Here is a 21583-nt window from a genome sequence, read left to right on the forward strand (position 1 = left end):
TATTTCTCTACATCTAAAGGAAAATGTACAAGATATGTTAATTGTGCTTTTTCATTTTCGCGGTGTTGGAAGACTTATTATCAATAAGTCATGATGAGAAGGACTGAAAATAGATTCTGTCTTTAAGATCTTCAAAAGCTACTAGGGAAATTAAATAAGTACACAGACAAATAAATTATAAAGCAAAATAAGAAATGAGAGACATGAGTACATGCTACAGAAATTCAGAGATGAAAAATGCTTTCTGTCTGAGGGGAAAGGAAGGGAAAATCAGGAGACCCTTATCGCAGATATCAGTTTGCAGATAGCCTTAGTACATGGGAAGAAGGGGAGTATCTAAAAATTAAAGTTAAAGATAGCCAAGTATATACCCAAAAAAAACAGAAGGAAAACTTCATTGGTATACATTCAAGTTATTTAAAAGTTTTTTATGGCCTTTTTTTGTGTTTAGGAAACTACAATTTAAAATGCCCATTTTCACCTTACTCAATAAGGACCAAAAAACATATTTTTTCACTTATTTATCTCTTACAAAGCTATACCTTGCATATAGTAGTTGCTCAATAAATTATTGCTAAACTAATGAAATACCTACAGTGAACCTATTTCATGGAATATTTATTTAATGGCATAAATAAATGGTATAATCTGTACCAAGAAACTGGATACTTCTATCATAGACATCAGTTTTTCTATGCTAGGCAAATAAACTAGTTGTCAATTGCTTTATAATACTGTATTCCTAGTTTTTCAACATATAAAAATTCCATGGATTTATTAAGCAAACTGGATGTTCAATAGCTCAGGCATTGTACATTTTATGTTGCACAGTGTTTTATAATGAAACTGTCAACTCTGTTCCAAGCAGGTAAATAGACAACTAAGCTCATTTTAAAACAGACTTCCATGTCTCTGTGTGCAACATGTGTCACAAATGAAGAAGAGTTGTGGGTATGAGAAGTAAAAGAATGTTAACATTAAAACATAAAGAGTAGTAGCAATCAGTTCAAGAGCTGTAAGAGAGATTATAAGAAATTTAACCTCAATCACATTTATTAATCCCATAAAAAATAAAGTCTACCAAATCATCCCTTAAGACAGTCTCTGTACTATTTCTCAAAGAGAGTAAGTAAAACTTTCATGGTGGATGCTATTTTTATTTTGAAACATTTGCAATTTCCCACTTGTTCAATATTTCAAGCACAACAAATAGGATACCCATTATTAATCTAAATAATAAGAAAAGAACTATAATATTTTACTAACAGTAAACTTTGGTATGAAATACCCCATTTAAATGGCATGTCCTTTTTCATTTTTATTATTTAAATCACTTTTTTCCCCTTAAACTTTAGAATTATTTGAGAGGTTACAGTTAAGAAGAATAACCATTTCTGTATTTTCCTCCAGGATCAAATGAGTCAAACAGACTTCCTTTTCAGGGAGAATTGAAGACTAGGTAACATAACTGACTCTGCCACTGAAACAAATGTTTTAATGTAGGTTAAAACATTAAAAACATTATTTAAAATATATTAATAACTGGCAAAAAAAAAAGAAGTTTGAAAGGTTTCACCATTTTCCCCACTCCTCCCCAAATAAACCTGACTATGAACGGGAAAGAAGAACACTGAATGCAAATATTCCACAGGGGCATTTGTCATACATGGTTGGCCTTGAAATCTGGTTATCGATGACATAATGTTCAGGGGATCCAAGGAAAAAAGTAGGCCCTGCCCAAGATGTAGCTGTCTAATTCAAGACAGGATCTTATCATTAATTTATCCAACAAAGAATTACTGACTGGCTTCTCTTTGGCATCCCTCTATGCTCTGAAAATATAGCCGTAATAAAAATAATCAAAACCCCCTCCAACAAGGAGATTGTATCAATACAGATAAGTCTAATATGTTTTAAAATATATTTTAAAATATGAAGTGTAAAATATACAAACATAAAAAATAAGAAAATAATTTAAATATTAAGAATAAAAGGCAGAACTGACACCATAAATAAGAAGTTATTAAAAATGACCAAACAGAACTTATAAAAATAAAAAATATATTAAATGAAAAATTTTAACTGTAGCTGAATTAAATAGTTGATTATACATTATATGTATATATATAATGCTCTCTCTATATATCACCATTTTTGTGTGTTGTGTGTATAATGCACCAAGAAATGAAGATATAAAAAATAATTTAAGAATCATGTAGAACAGAGAAAAAAGGTTCTGGAACATGAGAGTTCAAGAATGAGAGAAAAACTAGAATGTAAAAAGATAATTTTTGAAAAAAAATACTGAGATTTTTCCAAAACTTTTGAAGGATACTATACTGCTGATTCAGGACACCCAGTGAATCTGGAGCAGAATAAACAAAAACAAATCCATACTATTACTTAACATAGTGAAAAACCTCAGAGCACCAAAGACAAAGAGAAGAATTTAAGAACAGTGAGGAAAAAAATTTTGAAAAGACGGATTCCCTACATAGGAATAACAACAAGACTAAAAGCTGGCTTCTCAATACCAGGAATGAAACCCAGATAATAAATAAATATGCTAAGGGAAAATAACTGTCAACATAGAATTATATTCCCACAGAAAATAACTTCCAAGCACTAGGGTAAAATATAGGCATTTTTTGAACACACAAAAACTTAAGAGTTTGCCATTAATAGAACCAAGAAATTCTAAAATTTTCAAGCAGAAGAAAAGTAATCCAAAATGGACATCTGAAATGCACGAAGGAGTACTGAAAACAAGATAAATTTGTAGATTAATCTAAACAAACATTGACCATATAAAACAAATAATGTTCTCATGTGGGATGAAAAACAAATGGTATAGAAATAAAAGTTGCATGTGAAAGAAGAGAAGTGTGATAACTTTCTAAGTGTGTTAACCCTCTAAGATCTTCAAATTAAGGAAGAGTGTAAAACTGCTAGTTGCCTTTTGATTTTGAAATATTAAGTATAGTGTTAAAATGTCTAGGATAGCTATAAATAAAAAGCACAGCTAGTATATAGCTTCTAAGTAAACAGAGGTTTAAAAAGACAAGAAAAAAATTAAGTAAAAAAAATAAATAGAAGAGCAAAGAAAACATATAAAAAGTGGAATGAGTGGTTCCGGGTAAGATGGCGGAAGAGTAAGACGCGGAGATCACCTTCCTCCCCACGGATACACCAGAAATACAGCTACATGTGGAACAACTCCTACAGAACACCTACTGAACGCTGGCAGAAGACCCCAGACCTCCCAAAAGGCAAGAAACTCCCCACATACCTGGGTAGGGCAAAGCGGAGAGATCCCCGCACAGAGGATCGGTGCCGAGCGGCACTCACCAGCCCGAGAGGCTTGTCTGCTCGCCCGCCGGGGCGGGCGGCGCTGGAAGCTGAGGCTCGGGCTTCGGTCAGAGCGCAGGGAGAGGACTGGGGCTGGCGGCGAGAACTCAGCCTGAAGGGGGCTAATGTGCCAAAGCTAACCGGGAGGGAGTCCGGGAAAACTCTGGAGCTGCCGAAGAGGCAAGAGACTTTTTCTTCCCTCTTGGTTTCCTGGTGCGCGAGGAGAGGGGATTAAGAGCGCTGCTTAAAGGGGCTCCACAGACGGGCGCGAGTCGCGGCTGAAAGCGCGGAGCCCAGTGACGGGCGTGGGACGCTGGGGCTGCTGCTGCCGCCGCCAAGAAGCCTGTGTGCGAGCGCAGGTCACTGTCCACACTGCCCTTCCGGGAGCCTGTGCAGCCCGCCACTGCCGGGGTCCAGGGATCCAGGGGCGGCTTCCCTGGGAGAACGCACGGCGCGCCTCGGGCTGGTGCAACGTCACGCCGACCTCTGCCGCTCCAGGCTCGCCCCGCACTCCGTGCCCCTCCATCCCGCCCGGCCTGAGTGAGCCAGAGTCCCCGAAGAGGCTGCTCCTTTAACCCTGTCCTGTCTGAGCGAAGAACAGACGGCCTCCGGCGACCTACACGCAGAGGCGGGGCCAAATCCAAAGCTGAGACCCAGGAGCTGTGAGAGCAAAGAAGAGAAAGGCAAACCTCTCCCAGCAGCCTCAGAAGCAGCGGATTAAAGCTCCACAATCAACTTGATGTACCCTGCATCTGTGGAATACATGAATAGACAACAAATCATCCCAAATTGAGGAGCCAGGAGTCAGTGCTGTGCCTCTGAGGTGGGAGAGCCAACTTCAGGACACTGGTCCACAAGAGACCGCCCAGCTCCACATAATATCAAACGGCGAAAATCTTCCAGAGATCTCCATCTCAACACCAGCACCCAGCTTCACTCAACGACCAGCAAGCTACAGTGCTGGTCACCCTATGCCAAACAACTAGCAAGACAGGAACACAACGCCACCTATTAGCAGAGAGGTGGCCTAAAATCATAAAAAGTCCGCAGACACCCCAAAACACACCACCAGACGTGGACCTGCCCAACAGAAAGACAAGATCCAGCCTCATCCACCAGAACACAGGCACTAGTCCCCTCCACCAGGAAGCCTACACAACCCACTAAACCAACCTTAGCCACTGGGGACAGACACCAAAAACAACGGGAACTACGAACCTGCAGCCTGCAAAAAGGAGACCCCAAACACAGTAACATAAGCAAAATGAGAAGACAGAAAAACACACAGCAGGAGAAGGAGCAAGATAAAAACTCACCAGACCTAACAAATGAAGAGGTAATAGGCAGTCTACCTGAAAAAGAATTCAGAATAATGATGGTAAAGATGATCCAAGATTCTATTTCCAAGATCCAAAATCTTGGAAATAGAATAGACAAAATGCAAGAAACAGTTAACAAGGACCTAGAAGAACTAAAGATGAATCAAGCATCGATTAAAAACACAATAAATGAAAGGAAAAATACTCTAGATGGGATCAATAGCAGAATAACTGAGGCAGAAGAACGGATAAGTGAGGTGAAAGATAAAATAGTGGAAATAACTAATGCAGAGCAAAATAAAGAAAAAAGAATGAAAAGAACAGAGGACAGTCTCAGAGACCTCTGGGACAACATTAAACGCACCAACATTCGAATTATAGGGGTTCCAGAAGAAGAAGAGAAAAAGAAAGGGACTGAGAAAATATTTGAAGAGGTTATAGTTGAAAACTTCCCTAATATGGGGAAGGAAATAGTTAATCAAGTCCAGGAGGCACAGAGAGTCCCATACAGAATAAATCCAAGGAGAAATACGCCAAGACACGTATTAATCAAACTGTCAAAAATTAAACACAAAGAAATCATATTAAAAGCAGCAAGGCAAAAGCAACAAATAACACACAAGGGAATCCCCATCAGGATAACAGCTGATCTCTCAGCAGAAACTCTACAAGCCAGAAGGGAGTGGCAGGACATAATGAAAGTGATGAAGGAGAAAAACCTGCAACCAAGATTACTCTACCCAGCAAGGATCTCATTCAGATTTGATGGAGAAATTAAAACGTTTACAGACAAGCAAAAGCTGAGAGAGTTCAGCACCACCCAACCAGCTTTACAACAAATGCTAAAGGAACTTCTCTAGGCAAGAAACACAACAGAAGGAAAAGACCTACAATAATGAACCCAAAACAATTAAGGAAATGGGAATGGGAACATACATATCAATAATTACCTTAAATGTAAATGGACTAAATGCTCCCACCAAAACACACAGATTGGCTGAATGGATACAAAAACAAGACCCATATATATGCTGTCTACAAGAGACCCACTTCAGACCTAGAGACACATACAGACTGAAAGTAAGGGGATGGAAAAAGATATTCCATGCAAATGGAAACCAAAAGAAAGCTGGAGTAGCAATTCTCATATCAAACAAAATAGACTTAAAAATAAAGAATACTAGAAGAGACAAAGAAGGACACTGCATAATGATCAAGGGATCGATCCAAGAAGAAGATATAACAATTGTAAATATTTATGCACCCAACATAGGAGCACCTCAATACATAAGGCAAATACTAACAGCCATAAAAGGAGAAATCGATAGTAACACAATCATAGTACGGGACTTTAACACCCCACTTTCACCAATGGACAGATCATCCAAAATGAAAATAAATAAGGAAACACAAGCTTTAAATGATACATTAAACAAGATGGACTTAATTGATATTTATAGGACATTCCATCCAAAAACAACAGAATACACATTTTTCTCAAGTGCTCATGGAACATTCTCCAGGATAGATCATATCTTGGGTCACAAATCAAGCCTTGGTAAATTTAAGAAAACTGAAATTGTATCAAGTATCTTTTCCGACCACAATGCTATGAGACTAGATATCAATTACAGGAAAAGAGCTGTAAAAAATACAAACACATGGAGCCTAAACAATACACTACTTAATAACGAAGTGATCACTGAAGAAATCAAAGAGGAAATTTAAAAATACCTAGAAACAAATGACAATGGAGACACGACGACCCAAAACCTATGGGATGCAGCAAAAGCAGTTCTAAGAGGGAAGTTTATAGCAATACAATCCCACCTTAAGAAACAGGAAACATCTCGAATAAACAACCTAAACTTGCACCTAAAGCAATTAGAGAAAGAAGAACAAAAACATCTCAAAGTTAGCAGAAGGAAAGAAATCATAAAAATCAGATCAGAAATAAATGAAAAAGAAATGAAGGAAACGATAGCAAAGATCAATAAAACTAAAAGCTGGTTCTTTGAGAAAATAAACAAAATTGATAAACCATTAGCCAGACTCATCAAGAAAAAAAGGGAGGGCTTCCCTGGTGGCGCAGTGGTTGAGAGTCCGCCTGCCGATGCAGGGGACACGGGTTCGTGCCCCGGCCTGGGAAGATCCCACATGCCACGGAGCTGCTGGGCCCGTGAGCCATGGCCGCTGAGCCTGCACATCCGGAGCCTGCGCTCCGCAACGGGAGAGGCCACAACAGTGAGAGGCCCGCGTACCGCAAAAAAAAAAATAAAAATAAAAATAAAAAAAGGGAGAAGACTCAAATCAATAGAATTAGAAATGAAAAAGGAGAAGTAACAACTGACACTGCAGAAATACAAAAGATCATGAGAGATTACTATAAGCAACTCTATGCCAATAAAATGGACAACCTGGAAGAAATGGACAAATTCTTAGAAATGCACAACCTGCCAAGACTGAATCAGGAAGAAATAGAAAATATGAACAGACCAATCACAAGCACTGAAATTGAAACTGTGATAAAAAATCTTCCAACAAACAAAAGCCCAGGACCAGATGGCTTCACAGGCGAATTCTATCAAGCATCTAGAGAAGAACTAACACCTATCCTTCTCAAACTCTTCCAAAATATAGCAGAGGGAGGAACACTCCCAAACTCATTCTACGAGGCCACCATCACCTTGATACCAAAACCAGACAAGGATGTCACAAAGAAAGAAAACTACAGGCCAATATCACTGATGAACATAGATGCAAAAATCCTCAACAAAATACTAGCAAACAGAATCCAACAGCACATTAAAAGGATCATACACCATGATCAAGTGGGGTTTATTCCAGGAATGCAAGGATTCTTCAATATACGCATGTCAATCAACGTGATACACCATATTAACAAATTGAAGGAGAAAAACCATATGATCATCTCAATAGATGCAGAGAAAGCTTTCGACAAAATTCAACATCCATTTATGATAAAAAACCTGCAGAAAGTAGGCATAGAGGGAACTTTCCTCAACATAATAAAGGCCATATATGACAAACCCACAGCCAGCATCGTCCTCAATGGTGAAAAACTGAAACCATTTCCACTAAGATCAGGAACAAGACAAGGTTGCCCACTCTCACCACTCTTATTCAACATAGTTTTGGAAGTTTTAGCCACAGCAATCAGAGAAGAAAAGGAAATAAAAGGAATCAAAATTGGAAAAGAAGAAGTAAAGCTGTCACTGTTTGCAGATGACATGATACTATACATAGAGAATCCTAAAGATGCTACCAGAAAACTACTAGAGCTAATCAATGAATTTGGTAAAGTAGCAGGATACAAAATTAATGCACAGAAATCTCTGGCATTCCTATATACTAATGATGAAAAATCTGAAAGTGAAATCAAGGAAACACTCCCATTTACCATTGCAACAAAAAGAATAAAATATCTAGGAATAAACCTACCTAAGGAGACAAAAGACCTGTATGCAGAAAATTATAAGACACTGATGAAAGAAATTAAAGATGATACAAATAGATGGAGAGATGTACCATGTTCTTGGATTGGAAGAATCAACATTTTGAAAATGACTCTACTACCCAAAGCAATCTACAGATTCAATGCAATCCCTATCAAACTACCACTGGCATTTTTCACAGAACTAGAACAAAAAATTTCACAATTTGTATGGAAACACAAAAGACCCCGAATAGCCAAAGCAATCTTGAGAACGAAAAATGGAGCTGGAGGAATCAGGCTCCCTGACTTCAGACTATACTACAAAGCTACAGTATTCAAGACAGTACGGTACTGGCACAAAAACAGAAAGATAGATCAATGGAACAGGATAGAAAGCCCAGAGATAAACCCACGGACATATGGTCACCTTATCTTTGATAAAGGAGGCAGGAATGTACAGTGGAGAAAGGACAGTCTCTTCAATAAGTGGTGCTGGGAAAACTGGATAGGGACATGTAAAAGTATGAGATTAGATCACTCCCTAACACCATACACAAAAATAAGCTCAAAATGGATTAAAGACCTAAATGTAAGGCCAGACACTATCAAACTCTTAGAGGAAAACATAGGCAGAACACTCTATGACATAAATCACAGCAAGATCCTTTTTGACCCACCTCCTAGAGAAATGGAAATAAAGACAAAAATAAACACATGGGACCTAATGAAACTTCAAAGCTTTTGCACAGCAAAGGAAACCATAAACAAGACTAAAAGACAACCCTCAGAATGGGAGAAAATATTTGCAAATGAAGCAACTGACAAAGGATTAATCTCCAAAATTTATAAGCAGCTCATGCAGCTCAATAACAAAAAAACAAACAACCCAATCCAAAAATGGGCAGAAGACCTAAATAGACATTTCTCCACAGAAGATATACAGACTGCCAACAAACACATGAAAGGATGCTCAACATCTTTACTCATTAGAGAAATGCAAATCAAAACTACAATGAGATATCATCTCACACCAGTCAGAATGGCCATCATCAAAAAATCTAGAAACAATAAATGCTGGAGAGGGTGTGGAAAAAAGGGAACACTCTTGCACTGCTGGTGGGAATGTGAATTGGTACAGCCACTATGGAGAACGGTATGGAGGTTCCTTAAGAAACTACAAATAGAACTACCATATGACCCAGCAATCCCACTGCTGGGCATATACCCTGAGAAAACCATAATTCAAAAAGAGACATGTACCAAAATGTTCATAGCAGCCCTATTTACAATAGCCCGGAGGTGGAAACAACCTAAGTGTCCATCATCGGATGAATGGGTAAAGAAGATGTGGCACATATATACAATGGAATATTACTCAGCCATAAAAAGAAATGAAATTGAGCTATTTGTAATGAGGTGGATGGACCTAGAGTCTGTCATACAGAGTGAAGTAAGTCAGAAAGAGAAAGACAAATACTGTATGCTGACACATATATATGTAATTTAAGAAAAAAAATGTCATGAAGAACATAGCGGTAAGAGAGGAATAAAGACACAGACCTACTAGAGAATGGACTTGAGGATATGGGGAGGGGGAAGGGTAAGCTGTGACAAAGTGAAAGAGCGGCATGGACATATATACACTACCAAACGTAAGGTAGATAGATAGTGGGAAGTAGCCGCAGAGCACAGGGAGATCAGCTCGGTGCTTTGTGACTGCCTGGAGCGGTGGGATGGGGAGGGTGGGAGGGAGGGAGATGCATGAGGGAAGGGATGTGGGAACAGATGTATATGTATGACTGATTCACTTTGTTATAAAGCAGAAACTAATAAAAAAAATAAATTAAAAAAAAAAGAAATTAGGATAGAAACGTAAAAAAAAAAACAAAAGACACAGACCTACTAGAGAATGGACTTGAGGATATGGGGAGGGGGAAGGGTAAGCTGTGACAAAGTGAAAGAGCGGCATGGACATATATACACTACCAAACGTAAGGTAGATAGCTAGTGGGAAGCAGCCGCATAGCACAGGGAGATCAGCTCGGTGCTTTGTGACCGCCTGGAGGGGTGGGATAGGGAGGGTGGGAGGGAGACGCAAAAGGGAGGGGATATGGGAACATATGTATATGTATAACTGATTAAATTTGTTATAAAGCAAAAAAAAAAAAAGTGTAATGAATAGAAAGCATGAAATAAGATAGAAGAAACAAATCCAAAATAAAAGTGACAACAATAAATGTAAATGGAGAAAATGTTCCATTTATAGAAACACTTATCAGACTGAAGTAAAAAAAAAAACAACTATTGTCATTCATTTAAAACATAATGATAAAGAAAGAAAAATAAAAGATATATATCAAGCAAATGTTAATCAAATAAACTTTGTGTGCTTTTAGCAGTATCAGAAAATATAGACTTTATGGCAAAACAACATTTCTAGAGATGATGTAGATGAGGAAGATTTAGCATTTCTAGACTTGGATGCATCCAAGGCAGCTCCAAAATATATGAAGCAAACTGACAGAAATTTTAAATAAGGAATTGAAAAATCACCCATCATGATTATATTTTCATACACATTTCTATTTATAAACCAAGCAAAACAATAAAAATCAGTAAGTGAGAGAACAAAATGTAATTTACAAATTTGAACTAATGGCACACAATAAATGAAAAATATGCATTCTTTTCAAGGATTCCTAGAACGTTATAAAAATTGACCACTGGGTAATGCAGCAAGTCTCAAGAAACTGGAAAGATTTATGTTATAAAGACAAGCTTTATTTCCACCTGTTTATAAGAAAATTAATTTTAAAACCATATAAATCAAAGATAACACTCTTCTAAAAATTTATGAATCATGGAAAAATTATAATTTAAAATAGAAGATATTTTACCACTGAGTTTTAATGAAAGTACTACCTAAAAAAATTTATAGGATGCAGCTATCATGGAGATGCACAAAAATGTAGTTTCAAACACATATTTGGAAAGAAGAGACTGAAAATTACACATTAGGCACCCACTTTAGGAGATTAACAGATAACTAACAAAGAAAGCCCAAAGAGAATAAGAAGAAATTAAATGATAAGTGTAAGAGGAAAACCTAACAAAAAACAATATATATAATAGAAAAGATAAATAAAATGAATAACTGACCCTTTGAAATCTATGATAAATTAGACAACTTCTGTCAAAAGGTACCATAATGAAAAGGAAATAAGGCACAAATAAACATTAGGAATGAAAAAGAAAAATCCACATAATTATGAATGCAGCAGATATTAAACAGATAATAAAAGAATATTACGACTACTTTATCTCCATAAGCATAAAAATGTAGATGAAACTGACAAGTTGTTAGAAAAGTTTCTTTTTTTCAAAATTTACTCAAAAATAAATAGAAACCACCAAAATCCTATAAACATTAAGGAAAATGAACTAAGCATTTAGTTCATTAGATAACTTTCATGTTGCTATAAACGCTCTACTTGACCAGAAATGCAGTGTATTAAGTCAGCCGATCCCCAAACATCAAGCCAACACTGGGCCTTCCCACCCTAAACAAGACTGACTCTGTGGCCCAGCCAATCAGATATTTTCTATTCATCTCTTCCTTGCTCTTTGTTCTTTATTCTTTGTCCTATAAAAGCTTCTTGCCTTCCACCTCATTTTGCAATTCTCTAAAAGGAGTCAGTCTGTTTCATGAAGTGGTAAATGTTTGTATCACCTAATTTGTTTTCTTTAACCAATTTTTTTTTATCAGGAAAAGCCTTGAAAACCAAAAAAAGAATGACAAACAGAGAATAGATGATATGAACAATGACTGACTACTCATCAAAAAATAATGAGGGACCAAAGACAATGGAATAATACCTTTATAATACTGGAAGAAGTAAAAACTGTCAACCCAGAACTCTATCCTTTAATGAGGGTAAAATAAAGACATTTAAAACAATTCATCACCAGCAGACCCGTACTACAAGAAATGATAAAGAAATTCCTCAAAAGAAAAAGTAAACTTCAAGAAGAAAAATATTACTAAAAATTAAGCAGGAAATTTCTCAGTATATAATATTAGTTCTTAATAGTAACATTCTTAAATATATATGCACCTAAGTGAGCTTCAAAATACTCAAAGCAATACCTGTCAAAACTAAAGGAAGAAACGGACAAATCCGTAATCATAGTTACATTTTTTAACACTTATCTCTTTGCAATTGATAAAAGAACTAAACAAAATAAATCAATACAGATATAGAAGATGTGAACACTCGCAACCAACTGAAATATGTTTTCAAGAAACAGAATAGGTTGTACAATGAGAATGACATTATCCAATAAGTATTTTAAAGAAAATGCCCAGAGCTTCCCCGGTGGCACAGTGGTTGAGAGTCCGCCTGCCGATGCAGGGGACATGGGTTCGTGTCCCGGTCCGGGAAGATCCCACATGACACGGAGCGGCTGGGCCCGTGAGCCATGGCTGCTGAACCTGTGCGTCTGGAGCCTGTGCTCCACAAAGGAGAGGCCACAACAGTGAGAGGCCCACGTACCACAAAAAAAAAAAAAAAAAAGAAAAAAGAAAATGCCCAGAACTTAAAAACATGAGTTTCTAAATTGATAAGGCCTATCATTTGTCCAACATAATGGGTGCAAAAACACCCACACAAGTCATGTCATCATGAAACTTCAAAACCCTGCAAAGGCATGTGTCCAAAAGTTCTCAGAGACAAAGCAAAGAACAAATAAAACCAAAACAAACATTGTATCAGGAATCAGAAATCTATTTAAATGAAGAGTTTCAGACATAATGGAGTAACTAGTATTGGATTTAACCATCCTGCTATAAACAATGTAAAATTAAACAAAATATATGAAGTCACTCTTTTCAGGGTTTGAGCAATAGTCATATAAATCAATAATTCTTGAGAGAAGGGAAAAATGTAAGGTAAATCACATTCTCCCCAGGGGTACTTTTCATACATGCTACAGAGAAGTAGAGCCCAAACAGAGCAGGGATCTTACTGGGAAAAAAGATTGGAGTTCATTGTTGCTGCAACAAATTACCATAAACTCAGTGGCTTAGAACAACACCCATTTATTATGTCATAGTTTCCACGAATCAGAAATCTGGGAACAGTGTGGATCTTAGCCAATTCTCTGCTTAGGATATCACAAGGCCAAAATCAAGATACTGACAAGAGCAGGGTTCTTTTCTATAGGTACTCGAAAGAATGACCCTCCAAGCTCATTTAGGTTGTTGGTAGAAATGAATTTCTTAAGGTTAAAGAACTAAGGTCCCTATTTCCTTGATGGCTGTCAACCAGGAGCTTCTTCAAGCTCCTTAAAATCATCTGCATTCCCGATCACATTGTGCCTTCCAGCTTAAAGGTCTGCAAGCGTATGTCAAGTACCTTTCATACTCAACTCCTTCTGACTTCCCCTTCTGTCACATCTGACTAAATAGATATTTATATTATGTATAACCATCTTCAAATAAGATACTGGTGAACTATACCCCATTTTCATTGAAGAAGAAGCAAGAAATACTGGTGAAGAGAAGCTATATTATAATAAAAATAGCATAAGCATTAGCCACGGGTCTAAGGTCTGTATACTAGAAGTGCATTTGGTAGTAAGTAACAGAAAACTCATGTATACACTGTGGGCTGCAAGTAATCATGGGATAAGCAAGAAAAACATTTAATTATCTTACCCAAGAAAAAAAATCCAGAGATAGACAGTTTTGCATGATGTCATCAAATACCCAGGCTCCTTCTATCTTTATGTCCTACTATCCTTTCAAGGACTTGCTTCTCCCATCATAGCTGCAAAATAGCTGCTGAAGCCCCAGGAATTAAGCTTAGGTTCACTGCAAAAATAAGAGGGAAGTGGAAGACATCAGATGCATACGTCCCTTTTATCAATAAGCATTTTCCAAAACCCCCAACAAGAGTTCTGCTTATATCTCATTAATACAAAGTGTGTCGTATGCCCACTCCTAGCTGCAGGAGAGACGGAGATCAGATATTAAGCTGTATAAGACTTGCACGGAGGTAGAGAAGGGGAGAGGCAATTAGGAACATGTCATTTGTTTTTCTGCCAAATGTGTCTGCTACAGGTAGAACACTTTCATTTTTACTTTGGGTAGTTTAACATCCCAAGCCTTAATCTCCACATATGGAAAATATCTTCATTCTGTTGGGACACTTAAATAGTAGGATATATGAAAGCATTTAGAATAATGTTTGGCACATTTAATACTCAAGTGATATTATTTTCCCTATTTTCAAGACCAAAATTTCCCTTTGTTACTTATTAGCATGGGTACATAGTTGTGTGTTATATATTTCTCTTTTTCTAGCTTAAAAAAATAAAGACCCTCTTCACATATTGTTATAGTTTGAAACTCAAACTAAATGAACTCCAATGGACAATTATAGCCTAGATTCCTGTGTGTCTGGAATGGGTAACTCTACTTACACAATGTGGTCTTAGACAGGTTTACTACACCCTTTTCTTTTTCATCACCTCCCCTCAATACTCCCTCAAATCTAAACACTCCATTCTTAGAATCCAAGTGAAGTATATATGTACTGGTCTGTGTGTCCCAGTCATACGTGACAGGAACCCAATTCAAACTGGCTTACGTAATTTAAGTTTAAAAACAAAGACATGTCTGTGAGTCTAGTTCTGTTTTGTAAATAAGTTTGTTTGTATCATTTATTTAGATTCCACATATAACTGATATCATATGATATTTACAAAACAGAACTAGACTCAACAAATGTAAAAAATAAATTTATGGTTACCAAAGGGGATAGCAGTGAAGCAGGGAAGATAAATTAGGAGTTTGGGATTAACATATACACACTACTATATATAAAATAGATAAACAACGCAGACCTACTGTATAGCACAGGGAACTATATTCAATATCCTGTAACAAACTATAAGGGAAAAGGATCTGAAAAAGAATATATATAACTGAATCGCTTTGCTGTACACCTGAAACTAACACAACATTGTAAATTAACTATACTTTAATTTTTTTTAAAAGGTTAAAAGAAAAACAGAGACATAATCACTCATGTAACTTACAATTCCAAGGGAATAGCAGCTTCAAATAATGTCATGGAATCTGTTTATCTCTTGCCTCTATTTTTCTTTTACTATCAGCCTCAATAGTCTCTCCATTCAGAGAGATGGCAAGATGACTAGTAGCCTCTGTATGTAGGTCTGCATCCCAGCAACACAGAAACCCCACAAAAAAAGAAAGTGTCTTCTTTCCAATAATCCCAGAACAATTTTCAGAATTAGACTGACTCAGGAAACATGCCCTTGTGTTAAGATCACAGATTCTACAGCTAGAACAAGCAAGTAGATTCATATCATGACTCAGGACTTAGCAGTTGTATCTCTTTGATCAAGTCTTTTAGCCTCTCTGAGCTGTAATCTTGTCACCTGTAAAATAATACTGACTTCCTGAATCAACTGGAGGATTAAATTATTAATATCACCTGTAAAATAGCATCTACCACCTGGATCATTTGGGGGATTAAATTAGTTAATACATCTAAAGCTCTCAGACAGTGCTTGGCAACAGTAAGTGCTATCTAAGTATTAGGTTCTGATGTTATCTCTTAAACAATCCCTACCCTAGGTGAGTAAGAGTAAAATATGCTGAGGGATGTGCCCATCCTGGGGGAGGTGTGGTTCCCTATGGACTCACAGTTCAAAAGGAATGGTGTACCCAAAGAAAAGTCAAGGTGCAATTATTAGAAGAATGAGAAATGGATGTCCTTTAAGCAAAAACAAGAGATCCACTGCAGTCGAAAAATTTTCTTTGTAGCCTTGAAAACATTTATAGATCTCTGCATTAGCTTCAGTAATTGTTCCTCAAGACAGAGTCAAATTCTGTATTTCAAAGTGAGCCTTGACAAGTGTGTGTCTGTCTACTTCTATCATATTAACATATTAAGGGTACCATTAAGGGACATTAACCATTAAGGGGAACCAAGGAATAGGAGCCATTTTAGATTCTTGAACAGAGAATCTGCAGAAACATACTTGCAGGAATCTCCTCAAGAATGTTGGACTCCTTTGAATAATTCTGTAGAATTTAATATAACTATCATAAGCTTAGATCACACTCTGTATCAGAAGGACAAAAGACAGTCTTCCTTTCATTCAGACACTGGAAAAAGCTTAAGTCCTGTTTTTTTTTTTAAATTTATTTTTGGCTGCAATGGGTCTTTATTGCCGCACGTGGGCTCTCACTAGTTGTGGCGATAGGGGGGCTACTCTTTGTTGTGGCGCGCGGGCTTCTCATTGCGGTGGCTTCTCTTGTTGCGGAGCATGGGTTCTAGGCACGAGGGCTTCAGCAGTTGTGGCACACAGGCTCAGTAGTTGTGGCACACGGGCTTAATTGCTCCACAGCATGTGGGATCTTCCCGGACCAGGGCTTGAACCCGTGTCCCCTGCACTGGCAGGCAGATTCTTAACCACTGTGCTACCAGGGAAGTCCCTTAAGTACTTTTTGGTAAAGCAACCAGAATCCATATTTACAGTGCTGGTCCCTGGGCAGTAGTAATGATGGACTGAACTCCTGCTGCATGTTTTCTAAACAGGCAGTCAGCAATTCCTCAACTCTTCATTTGGCTCCCCAGTGCCTCCTTCCACCATCACCCCCCACCACACACACACACACACACACACACACATCATGCACAGAGGACAAAAATGTTTTGTTTCTTCTTTAAAAAATATGCATGTGTATGTGTACATAATTTGTAGTAAATATCCAATAACAAGTTAAGATGAATACTCTTGGTTATTGCATGGGATCTGTGATCTGTGATCTTTGTGATTGGTCAACATGGTGGGTTGGAGGGAGTTTTATATTAGGGTTTCATTGGATGCTCATGTTTAGTTGGGAGTATAATAGAGAGGGGCTATGTGTACGGCATGCAGTGTGGGTTGGCAGTATTTTCCTTAGGATAGAAGCATGTGTGTTATGGTAAGTTACCTGAAAAGTGTAGCTTGCATATGAGCAGTGTTTGAATGAGCTGAGTTTGTGCATGGGGGTTATAGTCAAAATATTTAATAAATATTATAACTCATGCATTGACCAATCGGAATGAACCACTGACAAACTGAAGGAACAGAAGCTATAAACAACCCATACAGCCTTATCACATCACACTAGTTAAGTATCAGTCATGTGTGTGTGCACATGTCTCATGGTAGCCACACAATAAGAATTCAGCATTTGCACTGGCATTTATTGTGGGTCTTCCACATGTTGGGCCCCATTATGATATGAGGTGGCAGAAAAACAAGTAGCTGCTTTTTGGATGTACAGTCACATATGGCTTATAAATATATCTGTGTCCCAATCTGTTCTCCACTCCCCCTGGCAAGAGGCCAGGTGAGTATGTGGTCCTATAACTCACAGGGAAGTCCCATAGTTAACAAGTTCAGATACACAAGATTATTTATATTTTGCTCATTTGTCTTTGCTTATATCTCCAAAACTGTCTAACATTTTTTTTTCCAATTTCTTTCCCTCTCCCCCACTCAGGACACTATAAGCTGTATTTAGAAAAATGCACGTGCATTTTTGAATTGCATACAATTCAAAAATTATAGCCTTAAAATCAGATTTCAGCCTGTTTTCTCAATTTGAGCCATGTTTCCATATCTGGCAAAATGTTTTCACAAACTGTAAGTTTCAATTGTTATCTAGTTTTCTTATAATAGAAATCCTTCCTTTTTTTTATATTTTCTATTTTATAGTTGGATTTCAGATGGGGGTCAATTAATTCTACATGCACTCTTATGCTTAAGACTTTCAAATGAACAGGGAAATTTTAAGTACTGTGGGGCTCTGATGTAATATATAGTCATCACAATGTGTCCCTGAGTCTTGTTCAAGAGTATATGATCACAGAATATCTTAAGGATCTAGTATAATAGATGTTCATAGTCAGAATGTCATTTCCCTTCTTTCTGGCACAAAATTAGGAGGCTTCAGTAGCATTTTTGTTTGGACACTTGAATATATCACCAGCTGTGGTTTTGAGACCAGTGAGTAGCCCATCTATAGGCCTGCATGGGGGCCCATCATCAAGGCTTGGAGGCCTTATTCCCCTCAACAGCATTAGAAGCAGGCTCTATTATTTTCACAACTAAATATCTGACTAAACTATATGGGAAAACTCTGAGTACTTGAGAAAGTCAAAAGTGGGTGGTGGCTAAGCTATAGGAATAACCAGAAAATGCTTCAGGGTGAGGGAAAGATGTGAAATTGACCATAAAACAGAGAAGAAGAATCCATATAAGTAAAAGATGAGGGGAAAGAGACTCCTGTAGGTTAAACAGCACATGCAAATGTGTAGTGGTAAAATGTTAATAATATGTGAAGAGAAAAGCAAAGTGTGAACCATTTTCATCAGTAGTTGCTAAAGAACTAACAAATAAGATAAACACAAATGACAAACCCATGAAAATGGCAAATCTACTAAAGGTCATCAAGGCCCATGAGCCATTTTACGCTCTTGGGTGGGAAGAATCTTGACGAAGGTGCTTCAGTCCAGCAGATCCTGCAAGACGTACTAGCAGTAATGATTCACTGAGTCAAGGCTCTGAAGCTTTGATTGATTCAACAGAACCTCAAGCAAAATGCTGATCTCATCATAGGTCATCAAGGAAACTCTGAAGATGCTGAACATAACTTTTATTCTGCAAATGTCACAGAAAACTTCAGCTCTAAAATCTTTCCTTCAACCAAATCTTTTTTCAAATAAATATTGGCTTCAGTTTATCTTTCAATTAGGGGGCTCACTGCCCCTTAGTCTCACTACAAGCTCAAGACCAAATAGAAGGTGACAATGACAGCTTCATAGAGTGGCAGTGTTGGAGTGGAGACACAGATCTTTAAATGTGAGAATTTCAGAAATCTAAGAGGCCTTGGTCTTGGGGGTGGAAAGCAACACAGACACTCGAGTCTACCAAACCCTTTAAGCAATGGTTTTAGATTTCTCTGTAACAAAACAGAGGTAAGTCTTGAATATTTTTCTAGTAGACATGGGGTTCCAAGACAGAGATTCAATTCAAGTTATCAGAAGAGGAACTGTCTTGGAAAGATACATGGAATCTCACTGACTTCTGAAAACAGTAATAAAGTACCACCAATCCACAAAGAAACTGGAGATGAAAAGTTTTTTATTTCCTCCAGGACAGTCTGTCCTCCATCTCTGCTTCTCTCTGAGCAACCGTACTATAATCTCCTCACTCTCTACACTCTTTCTTTCTATGCCTCTTTGAGGTGTCTCGGCTCCTATCCACTATACATGACTTTAGTTTACCATTTTGCCAAATCTGCTCAGGTTACATGACCTTTTAATTCCAGTGACTACTACCTTCTGTTTCTTTTATTTTTATCTCGTTTAAAATATTTTTAAAATAATGGCTCTATAAATATGTATTCTCAGTGTTCAAAAAAAAATCATAGAGCATAGATACATCTAAGGAAAAAAAGTCTAAAATCACCTGAAATGTCGAGGTAAATCACGTTAACAATTTCATGATGGTATTAGTTTCCTAAGGCTGCCATGACAAAATACCACAGACTGGGTGGCTTAAAAAACAGAAATTTATTTCTCACAGTTCTGGGAGCTGGAAGTCCAAGAACAAGGTATTGGCAGGTTTGGTTCCTCCTGAGGACTCTCTCTTTGGTGTGCAGATGGCTACCTTCTCGCTGTGCCCTCACACGGCCTTTTGACTGTACACACACATCCCTGATTTTTCTTCCTCTTCTTGGATTAGGGTCCCACCTTGGTGACTTCATTTTACCTTAATTACCTCTTTAAAGGTTCTATTTCTAAATACAGTCACATTAGGAGTTAGGGCTTTGACATATGAATTTGGGGGAGATACAATTTACTCCATAACAATAACCATAAATTAAAATATCTCTCTCTTCCTCATATGTACATACACATTTACAAACATATAGTTATACTTCTGCATAAATTCAATCATGTCATGTGCTTTTTTTGTTTTTTTGCGGTACGTGGGCCTCTCACTGTTGTGGCCTCTCCCATTGCGGAGCACAGGCTCCGGACACGCAGGCTTAACGGCCATGGCTCATGGGCCCAGCCGCTCCACGGCATGTGGGATCTTCCTGGACCGGGGCATGAACCCGTGTCCCCTGCATCAGCAGGCGGACTCTCAACCACTGCGCCACCAGGGAAGCCCTCATGTGCTTTTTTAAAATCTGGGCACTTCTTGTTTCTTACAGTCTCATTTTTGGACCCTTCCTTTTTTTCTTTGCTTGACCAACACACATCAGATAACCAGTGTAAATAACCTTATGTATTTATTTCCATATTTTTCTATGCATCTATAATAGGATCAAGGGGCTTTTTGACATTGTTTATTTTTAATGTGATCTGATTGTATTTTATATACATTTCTGCAACTTGCATTTCTTATGTGACATTACATCAAGGAAATATATGCTGGTCAACAGGTAAAGCTCTAACCTACTCTATGTTATAATGCATGCACAACATTTTGGGCAATGGATGTACCACAGTTTATTCAATCATTCTCCTCCTTAATTGGCATTAATTTCATTTTCAACTTGTTGCCATTACCAACTGTATAGCATTAGACACATATCCATAAGTCCTTATATGCTAGTGTTATAATTTACTTAGAATAGCTTCTATCTGGGTCAAAGTTTATGTGTATATTTAAATTTTACAGCTCCTGCCAGATTGTTTACTTAAAAGCCTATAATAACCCATATTTCTACTACAATGATATGAATGTACACTCTTTTCCAGCATCCATGCCAGCAGAAGGAATAATCACTAATTTAACTACCTGCCAATCTGATGGAGGTGAAATGAGAGCTCACCGCTACTTTAATTTTTGTTTTCCTAATTGCAGTAAGACTGAGTTTGCCAGTCATTGTCTTTTCTATAAATTGTTTTCATAGTCATTGCTCATCTTTCCATGGGATTATTTACCCCATTTTTTTACTCTTTTGTAGGAACAGTTTGTAGTTTATTGATATTGTCCATTCACCTCTCATATATTATGCAAATGTATTTCCCAATATATTTCTTTTTTTTTTTTTTTTGGTGGTATGCGGGCCTCTCACTGTTGTGGCCTCTCCCGTTGTGGAGCATAGGCTCCAGACGCGCAGGCTCAGCGGCCATGGCTCACGGGCCCAGCCGCTCCGCGGCATGTGGGATCTTCCCGGACGGGAGCACGAACCCGTGTCCCCTGCATCGGCAGGCGGACTCTCAACCACTGTGCCACCAGGGAAGCCCCCCCAATATATTTCTTAATTTTGATGTTGTTTACAATATCTTTGGCATGCCAAAAAATTATACAGTGTATATAGTCACATATATCTATCTTTTCCTTTATATCTTCTGAGTTG

The 21583-nt window shown here is 37.7% G+C and overlaps 1 long non-coding RNA gene across 1 annotated transcript in view; it reads right to left on the bottom strand.

Moving 5' to 3' along the window:
- The window catches only part of LOC307052760, a 147252-nt gene that overhangs the window by 2218 nt on the left and 123451 nt on the right, over window positions 1-21583 (bottom strand). The window contains exon 3 of the long non-coding RNA XR_013810875.1: window positions 13841-13996. This is a non-coding gene — a long non-coding RNA (uncharacterized lncRNA). The remainder of the gene's footprint in view (window positions 1-13840; window positions 13997-21583) is intronic.

This window comes from Hyperoodon ampullatus (assembly GCF_949752795.1).
Source record: "Hyperoodon ampullatus genome assembly, chromosome: 4".
NCBI lineage: Eukaryota > Metazoa > Chordata > Mammalia > Artiodactyla > Ziphiidae > Hyperoodon > Hyperoodon ampullatus.